Source organism: Lactuca saligna, chromosome 8, assembly GCF_052625555.1.
Source record: "Lactuca saligna cultivar CGN05327 chromosome 8, ASM5262555v1, whole genome shotgun sequence".
Classification (NCBI taxonomy): Eukaryota; Viridiplantae; Streptophyta; class Magnoliopsida; order Asterales; family Asteraceae; genus Lactuca; species Lactuca saligna.
In genome coordinates, this window is record NC_136424.1 from 88,377,817 (window position 1) to 88,388,770 (window position 10,954).

The following is a 10,954-nucleotide window of genomic DNA, read 5'->3' on the forward strand; positions in this document are numbered from 1 at the left end:
CTTCAATATTTTTAATGGATGCTTGATGATTTCTCTTGGTAGCATCAGCTGCACCGTGATGTTTTTTAGAAGCTTCCATGAATCTATGAAGCATTGACTCCAGGTCCACTTTTTTATGGGGTTGTGGTTGTTCCTTTTGGTAAAAGCCCCGACCGATTTACCAATACTTCTCATTTTTTTATACTCATCATCATACAAACATTCATTCATTGGCTTCCTCTAATATTCATCATAGCGATCTTCACTTGAGTAGTAAACTTGAGCTTTCTTATTCCCGTTTTCGTCTAGATGGCAATCTTTTGTCAAATGTGGACCATTGCAATTCTCACAACCCACATGTATCGCGTGTATGGATTGGTCCACCTTAGTCATTATTTTATCCATGCTACTTAGCATTGCCGAAACCGCTACCATATCTTTTGAAGCACCGTTCCGATCCCCCTAGCTCCATTATTATGAGGGTTGTGATATTCTCGTGAATTCTTTAAAGATTCTTCAATTAGTTCTTTAATTTTAGTGGGATTCTTCTTTGTCAAAGGTCATTGAGAATCAAGGAGTTGTCTTGTCGTGACGTTCACCCCATCATAGAAGATCGAAACTTCTTATTGCTCTTTTAGATCATTTTGGGGAGAATTTCTTATTAACCCTTTATAGTGGTGCCATGCCTCATATAAAGACTCCCATACTTGTTGATCGAAATTAGATATGACCTTTTTGATTTTAGAAACTTTTGATGGTGGGCAAAATTGTTGGCGGAATTCTTCACGCATCTATGCCCATGTGGTGATTGAACCTAGTAAAAGTGCCTTCAACCAATCTTTTGCTGCTTCTTTAAATGTAACCGAAAGCATTCTCAACAACATGTTATCTCGTGGTACATTCATAATGTTGAATACTCAGAAATGTCATTGACTTCATCGAGGTGCTTGTATGCATCTTCATGATCTTTTCTGGAAAATGGAATATCCTTTAGCTTGGAAAGGATGTGTCCCTTAAGCTCGAGGGTAGTAGCAATGGCAATTACGGGTTGCACAAGTCCTGGACCAGTGTCCTCTCATATTCTTTTCTTGAATGCCTCTATCGTCATGTCAGCAATGTCCATCATGATGTTTTTGGGCTCGCTTTCGGGTTCACTACTTTTGTCTGTTTCTGTTTCAGGTTCGTAACCAACTTCCTTTTTGTTAGGAGTTCTTTCAAAGCTTTCGAAGGTGCTTTCGTTTTTCGGATTGTTGCTTTATCCTCCTACACTCTTGTCCTTCTTTTTATGAAAATTTGACTCTAGATCTTCAAGTGGTGGTGTCAATGGCGTCTTTGATCCGTGGGTCATATACTACCAAAACAAAAACAAAAATAAAAACGTAAAAACGAACTAAAACTATATAAAAAAAGTCCTACTGAAACATTACCACGACGTGGTAATAATGCCACCTCGTGGTATATCAAAACAAGTAGAAAAAATGAAAAACTACAAAATTTAAAATCACCAAGATCATGTCATGAAGTTGATGTTTTTGGAAAAAATAAATTAAACTTTGTAGAAAGTTAACTTTTTGCGGTTTTTACCCTACAAAAAGGATCGATTAACCTAAAGCAATTAAATTAAAAACTACAATAGTCGTTCCCCGGCAACGGCGCCAAAAACTTGATGTGTGCAAAAATATACATATCTTTTTTTAAATTCATAAGATAACTACTTATCTACTAATGCACCTATATGCAGTGTACTTAGTCGGTTTATAGTATAGTAAAGTAAGTTGGGTATCGAACACAGGGAAAAGATTCACTATACTAAAATTTAATCTAAAAAATATACTATAATTAAAAGGGGTTTTTATCTGATTTTTCAAGTTCAAAAAAACTTAAACACTTAACTAAAAATGGTTTTAATCAATATATTAAAAATACTTTCGTTTAGTTCGAATACACCTTTTCTCTATGGTTAGTTATTATTCATGGGTTCATAAAGTTGGTTACCTGTTATTATGTAATTAGAAATTTGAGTCCAATTTACTAAAATTTTCACCAATTCATGTACTACCATGTTTGGTCATACACAAGCAAACACAAAATTAGCTATTAATTATAGATGGGCTGTGTAAGATTTATCTAAGCAAACACAATTACGGTCACAATTATGTTCTCTAGCACAACTAAGTTTTTTTACTTTTATTACTTGATCTATATGTGGTCACTCCTTGCTCTAGTAATTTAATAGTCATTAAATTACTAGGTAAACAAGTTCATGTAATTTAATGGTCACTAAGCTATACTTAACTTGTACTAAAGAAACAAAGTCACAAACTTTAACATGCTAGGTAATGATAATCAAACACAAGCACAAAACCAACTTATAAAATCCATAAATTAATAAACTAAACCATAGATTCAAGGTTTCATCTAGTTAAACAAAAATAAACGAACTTAGCTACTCATTACTGAAATTAAACACACAAAATCAGTATTAATAGACATGATTCGAATAATCAAACAGAATGTGATGAGTTGATCTTCAGATTCTCCTTTTTTCAAGGATTTCTCCTTCCAAGGTATGATTTCCCCACTCCTCCAACCTCTAAAATCAAATATCTCAGCCTATCTCTCCTCCCCAAAGCCCTCTCAAAGCAAAAGGCTTTATACAGTTTTGGAAATTCATGATTCACGCCGTAAGAATAGGACTCTCATGTCATAATCTCGGTGCATATCTGTATTGTGCAAGGATTCTGCCTTCCGCATGCTATCTTCTAGAATTTAACACATCACGTCGTGACCTTGAGTAGTCACATCTTGAGATCGATTTTTCGCTGAAATTTTCTTCTTTTAAGATTAAATCCTCCAAAGTTCCAATCCTTGTCACTTGTGGTCGTTATTCTTCAAGAGTGTTCCATTTGGCTGGAAAATACAATTTAATTCAAAAAGTATCATATATCTTTGCAATTAACCAAAATATTAGTTAAAATGTATTAAAATATTGCCTAAAATGTGTATAAATATGACAATATCATGCATGTTTCAAAAAATGTGAATGAGAGTGTGTTGAATACTGCACTGATGAACGATAAAAACAAATACAAAAAAGAAGCAACAATTAAATTGAAAAATATGGGCATTCGACCAAATCAATGGCCAAAATAGAAAGTTAAGAAGATGAAGAAACACAAAAACAACAAGGACAAAAACAAGAAGAAAGAAACACCCGCACATGATTCTTACTCTTTCAAACCAATTAATCGACAATGTTTCTGTCAGTTCATTAAAGGAGTGAGACTACCTGATTGTTTTGGATTGAACTTTAATAAGAAGGTTAATGATACTGAATCAAATTTTCTTGGGCTGAAGTCTCCCGATCATCACATCCTCATGTAGTGATTGCTACCTATAGGGGTTTGAGCATCTCTCCCACCAAATGTTTCAAGAATAATCAGTAACTTGTGTACACTCTTTAAAAATGATTGTGCACGGTCATTGGATGTTAACGACATGAGAAATTCCAGAACAGAAGTGTTGAAGATCTTATGCAATCTTGAGTTGATATATCCTCCAACATTTTTCCACATAATGATTCATCGTATTCTTCATTTACCTGAGGAAGCCATTCTTGGAGGGCCTATACACATAAGATGGATGTACCCTTTTGAAAGATATATGAAAAATCTTAAAAATTATGTCAAAAACAAAGCCATGCCAGAAGGCTCAATAGCAGAGGGTTATGTTGCATACGAGCTTTGACATTCTGCTTTATGTATGTTGAGGGCATGCAAATTAAATTCAACCATGCTAATAGAAATGATGATCCCAACCTTCCAAAAAGGTAATTTTCTTCGTTCTCGTCACAATGTCGATCAATGTTGGCTATGAAAATTGTCGGAATTTATAAAGAGGCCAAAAAATCATTGCATTGGTTTGTACTAAACAATTGCGATGAGGATGAGATGAAAAGCTACAAATTGTAAGTTTTGATCTATTAACTACATTTTCGATAGTGTTATAATATATTTTAATTATTCTAATTGTTTTGTCCCACATCCAGTGAATTCAAATCAGAATTGCCTAAAAATGATTTCAAAATGGAATTTCCTTCATGGTTCAAAGAGAAGGTAAATATGCTATACTTATAACATAAAACTAATGTAAAACTAATTTATTACTTAAATGTACAATCTTATATTTCCTTACAGATTTATTGTCTCCAAAAAGATATGCATGCAGACTCTACTGGCGAATTAAATATGTTGGCACATGGTCCGTTGCGTGCATATTCTTACACTACATGTATAGTAAATACTGTTCGATTTGCTATGAGTATCCATGATCTTTGACGCACTACTCAAAATAGTGGTGTTGTTACATTAGGAGAAGAGGGCACACCATTTTATGGTCAATTAGAAGAGATCATATAGTTGCATTATTTATATGGCAAATCAGTTGTACTCTTTCATGGTAAATGGTTCAATGCGTCATTATGTAATGGACGTTTAAAGACTATAAATAATATGGTTGTTATTGATACCAGTCATGAATGGTATGTCGGTAAAACATGGTATGATGATGGACAATACATCTAAGCCACACAAGCTAAAAAAGTTTTTTATCTCCAAGATCCTACTCAAATCAATAATTGGAGAGTTTTGGAAGAGGTTCATCATCGAAAACTTTGGAATTATCCAATTATCGATGTTGTGAATGAGATAGATGTCGTAAATGACACTCAATAAATTGATTTTACTTTGTTTGTCGACTTAGGCACCTTGCCTATGCAGACGACTTCATGTGAAGTTGGTGAATCAAGTGTGATTTCTAGGAGGAATGTTTCTGCTACTATAAACGATGATGATTTCATTAATGATGATAATGACTAGTCAATTTAGAGATAATGAGCACCAAAAATAAGTTTTTTTATGGAAGATTAATTAGAAGGATTAATCTTAACCAAGTTATAGTATATGTTACAAGCTTTCCGTACATATAAAGAACACCGAAATCCGAGTTATAACGAAGAAGTTTTGGCCCGTCAGAGTTTTACGGCGAAACCGGCACGACACCGCGTAACGTAAAAAGTAAAATTTTGTTAAACTAATTTTTATCCTTAGATATCTAAATGAAAGTTGTAATGTACATTAAACCAAGAGTGTGCATAAAAAGAACGTCAAAATCTGACTTCGTATGAGGAAGTTATGATTTTTCTAAGATTTGGCCTAGTTGTGCACTACCCGAAATTCGAATATTAGATCGATCGATTTTGGCCAACGCAACCTAAATGAGAATTGAGGATCTCATTAATAGTAGCGCAATGGTAAAAAGACAGACAAAAACGGATAACGGATGAAGAAGTTATAAATTTTTAACGGATTTTTCCTGTCCCAGCCTGTTAAAAATATAACTTTAAAAAGAAAGTCAAAATTAGCTGACGGAGTCTAAATGAAAGTTGTAGAGTATGTCTCCACCTATGTGTGGATATAAAGAGGGACAAAAATAGAGCTCGTATGATCAAGTTACAAATTATAATAGCATATTACATATTAAAATAAAATATAAATCATATATATGTACACATATATACATTTGTATATATCATTAGAAAGGTATCGACGATGCGGTTATTATAAGACTAATGTTGAATACTTTCGACATTAGTGTAGTACAAATATCATTAAATCTATTAAAAATAGTATTATAAAGGGGTGTTTAGGTGTTAATATAACTATAAGGTCATTAAGTAACTATGAGGGTAGTTTTTGAAAATTCAATTACTATAAATAAGAGCCTTGGGCTCTCATATTTCTTGCACCATTCTCTTGATTCAAGAATCTTTCTTTTCTTATCCCTCGAGCATTTCGGTCCCTCGTGATTCGACTTTTCTTTCTGTAGTTTTAGTATAGTAAGGTGAGCGCTAAACCACTAGACAAATCTTTCTTAGAAAGACTCAGCGACGAAGTTCTGCTCTCTGCAGAGCCCGACTCCTAGCTAATACTCCCCTTGTAAGTAAGTCATGCTTACCCTATTTTTATATAGCTTATATTTAAAATTAGTATTGTTATTATGAACTTATAAGAAATATTTGGGCTATTTGTATGACTTATATCAATGTCGTTATAATATCTTTTTAACTACTCGTGGTATGGGGAATTTGGTTTAAAGGGTTGCATAGGGTTGTTGGATTTCAGAAGTGCTATATGCCAAAATGGTCCTACCCTCCGGTGTTTTATGTCTCCCGCCTGTCTGTACATAGTGGCTGAAAAGTATTGTTTAAATGCTTATATAATAATAATAATAATAATAATAATAATAATAATAATAATTAGTCACGGTAAATATTAGACTAAAATCTAGTGGTAATAATACTAGGTTTCGTCGAAGGAAATTATTTTTAAAAAGCGAAGCGTTGTCTGAGTTCGGAATCGCCACCTTTACAAATGAGTGCATAGTTACTTTCGTCTTACACATAGATATGAAGTATTGTATATAAATTACTTGCTACATGTGCATATTATCTGTATACTTGCTATCTATGCTGGATGAACGATTTTATACATGTTTTAAATGATTTAAACTCTATATGTATTTTATATCTATAAAATTTGTTGGATAACACATGAGTAGATTAGAGATGAGATAAATGATGAGCGATGAAAGATGAGATGAACGATGAGCGATGATATATGAGTGGTAAATTATGGTGAGAAGTAATGACCTAAGCGATAAGCCAAGTGATGACCCAAGCGGTGGCCCCGTCATCTAGCAAAGTATGGATAACAACCACACACTATTCTAGACAGTCCTGTGGAACACTAGCAGGCTCGCAACATGTTGATGTTGTGAACGATGTTTTCACCCGGTGTACTCTAAACCCTAGCGACTATGCGACTTAGTGCATGTGGTATAAACCCTGACAACTATGAGACTTAGTGCCTTAACCCTGGCGACTATGCGACTTAGTGCCTGTCGAGTAAACCCTGGCAACGATGGATTTCGTGTCAATTCCTTAGGATGATCCTTAGGAATGAATGAACAAGAAATAGCTAACTCTTAAGGTAGATCCTTCAGAGTAAAGAAGATAATGTGGATGGGTAATTGGGTTGATTGTTTGATGTTTAAACATAATAATTATATTATTGTGGGTTGAAAACCCTATGTACTCACCAGGTTTCCCAACCTGACCCACTCAAGCTTATTTAAATCACAGGTGCCAATACGTTGTTACATTACACTTCGAGATTAAAGAGGTGTCGATCACTAGTGTAAATGAATGTAAATTTTGTTTATGCTTATGTTTCTGTATTGACAATGACATCCAAAATGTTTTAAAATGAATAAAAATACATTTCTTCAGAAATGCTTCGATAACGTATTTATCATGTTTTATTAGGAACAAATTCCGCAACATTTTTATTAAAATAAGTACTCTGATTTTTATAAAACATAAACAAAATCGGTCTTTTCTGGTCGTGGAAATGGGAATGTCATAGTTGGTATCAGAGCATTAGTTTAAGCGAACTAGGATGACGGATTTATTTCTAGAATTAAACTTAAAATGTTAAGCGGTGATCATAAGGAGTGTGTATAATATATTAGGAAGTACACCTGAATAGACACACGCACTAGCTTAATTAGGGAAGATGCCTAAAATGCTTATATGTGCTAAATGATTTATGATGCTTTATGTTATCGTTTGATCGTATCTATGGTCTGCTGCCGACCGGATCTGGAAATTTTATGTGTTTAGATTTCTAAATGTTTAAATACGGTATTAGAACTGACATGTAACTTTTCGGAGTACTAAGGAGAATTATGCGTCTAAACCTTCTCTATCTATATTCTCGTCTTGATACACTAAACGCATGCTTCCGTGAACATAGCAACATGGTGAAGACTCGTAGAGGATTGAGTAAATGGAGGAAATGAAAAGGCTTATGATAGTAAATGACACCTATTGGAAGATATCGTAAGAGTGGTATCTTTACTTTAGAATACGTTTGATAAAATAACAGTATATTCAGAGGAGTACGGTACGTCTGCAGTACACCTTCGATTGGCGGGATGATTGAACAATTGGTGTAATTCCCATCGTATGGAGTTTCCACCACCAACTGATTTGAAACCGAATTTATGATTAAAGATACACAAGGAGGAAGCCCTAGTAGAGTCTAGGGAAAATTTATGATTGTTTGGACACATTTGTATGTGTTAAAGTTGAAGAGTATGTCTTCGCCGACGGAGTCTAAATGAAAGTTGAAGAGTATGTCTTCGCCTACGCGTGGATATAAAGAACGTCAAAAATAGATCTTGTACGATCGAGTTACAAAGTATAATAACATATTTACGTATTAAAATAAAGTATAAGTCATATATATGTACACATATATATACATATCTATATATCATTATAAATGTATCGTCGATGCGGTCATTATGAGACTAATGTTGAATACTTTCGATATTAGTTTAGTATAAATATCGCTAAATCTATTAAAAATAGTATTATAAAGGGGTGTTTAGTTGTTTATATAACTATAAGGTCATTAAGTAACTATGATGGTAGTTTTTGAAAATTCAATTACTATAAATAAGAGCCTTGGGCTCTCATATTTCTTGCACCATTCTCTTGATTCAAGAGTATTTCTCTTCTTATCCCCCTAGCATTTCGGTCCCTCGTGATTCGACTTCTCTTTCTTTAGTTTTAGTATAGTAAGGTGAGCGCTGAAGCGTTGCACGAATCTTTCTTAGAAAGATTCAATGACGAAGTTCTGCCCTCTGCAAAGCCCGACTCCTAGCTAAAACCCCCTTGTAAGTAAGTTATGCTTACCCTATTTTTATATAGCTTATATTTAAAATTAGTATTGTTATAATGAACTTATAATAAATATTTGGGATATTATTTTGACTTATATAAATATCGTTATAATATCCTTTTAACTACTTGCGATACGGAGAATCTGGTTTAAAGGGTTGCATAGGGTTGTTGGATTTCAGAAGTGCTATATGCCAAAATGGTCTTGCCCTCCGATGTTTTATGTCTGCCCCTGTGTGTACATAGTGGTTGGAAAATATTCTTTAAACGTTTATATAATAATAATAATAATAATAATAATAATAATAATAATAATAATAATAATAATAATAATAATATTAATAAGATTAATAATTAGTCACGATAAATATTAGACTAAAATCTAGTGGTAATAATACTAGGTTTCGTCTAAGGAAATTATTTTTAAGAAGCGAAGCGTTGTCTAAGTTCGGAATCACCACCTTTACATGTGAGTGCATAGTTACTTTCATCTTACACATAGATATGAAGTGTTCTATATAAATTACGTGCTACATGTGCATATTATCTGTATACTTGCTATCTATGCTGGATGAACGATTTTATACATGTTTTAAATGAGTTAAATTGTATATGTATTTTATATCTACAAAATTTGTTAGGTAAAACATGGGTAGATTAGAGATGAGATAAATGATGAGCGATGAAAGATGAGATGAATGATGAGCGATGATATATGAGTGGTAAATTATGGTGAGAAGTAATGACCTAAGCGATAAGCCAAGCGATGACCCAAGAGATGGCCTTGTCATCTAGCAGAGTATGGATGACAACCACAGACTATTCTAGACAGTCCAGTGGAACACTAGCAGGCTCGCAAGTTGTAGGTGTTGTGAACGATGTGTTCACCTGGTGTACTTTAAACCTGGCGACTATGCGACTTAGTACCTATTGTATAAACCATGGCAACTATGAGACTTAGTGCCTAAACCCTGGTGACTATGTGACTTAGTACCTGTCGAGTAAACCCTAGCAACGATGGATTTCGTGCCGATTCCTTATGATGATCCTTAGGAATGAATGAACGAGGAATAACTAATTCTTAGGATAGATCCTTAAGAGTAAAAAAGATAATGGGGATGGGTAATTGGGTTGATTGTTTGATGTTTAAACATAATAATTATATTATTGTGGGTTGAACCCTATGCATTCACCAGGTTTCCCAACCTGACCCACTCAAGCTTATTTAAATCATAGGTGTCGATAAGAAGTTACATTACACTGAGAGATTAAAGAGGTGTAGATCACTAGTGTAAATGAATGCAAGTTCTGTTTATGCTTATGTTTCTGTATTGACAATGGCATCTCAAATGTTTTAAAATGAATAAAAATACATTTCTTCAAAAATGCTTTGATAACGTATTTATCATGTTTTACTGGGAACAAATTCCGCAACATTTTTATTAAAATAAGTACTCTGATTTTTATAAAACATAAACAAAATCGGTCTTTTCTGGCTGTGAAAATGGGATGTCACAATACATACTGTAACGACCCAATTTTCACATCAAATTTTTTTTGTTTAAAAACGTTACTTTAGAAAATATTAATAACTAAAACATCATTCGATCATCCATAATATAAACTGAACCATGTCTGAAAACCAAAACATACAACTAATCAGAATATCAGAGTGTCAATCCCAGAAAAGCTCGTAAATCCGGAAACCGGAGAGTGTGTGTGTGACATGCTGCTACTGCGCCGGCTCCTTTCCCCTAGCTGAGGAGGTACCTGAAACCAAAACTGAAACCGTAAGCACAAAGCTTAGTGAGCTCCCCCATAATACCCCATACCATGCAAGCATATAACAAATAACATTCAATTAGGAGATACGGGCCACGCCCACACTCGTGAAGATACGGGCCCCGCCCACACTTCGCTTTCTGAGAGATACGGGCCACGCCCACACTCGTGAAGATACGGGCCCCGCCCACACTTCGCTATCTGGGAGATACGGGTCTAGCCCACACTCCACTCTCGGAGAGATACGGGCCTCGCCCACACTCAACCGCCAACTCATATCATACAAGTATCGCACAGACAACAAGTGTAAATAATTCTATCATACTGGCATATATCATAATCAACTCAACTAAGAGATACGGGCTCGACCCACACTCTAATACTAAC

At 34.3% G+C, this 10,954-nt stretch overlaps 1 non-coding gene across 1 annotated transcript; it reads left to right on the forward strand.

Annotated features, from left to right (window-relative positions):
- Positions 1-615: 615 nt before the first annotated feature.
- LOC145013626 (small nucleolar RNA R71) lies at positions 616-722 on the forward strand. Its single transcript, XR_013665174.1, has one exon. It is a non-coding gene; the product is annotated as a small nucleolar RNA R71 (small nucleolar RNA).
- The last annotated feature ends 10,232 nt before the right edge of the window (positions 723-10,954 follow it).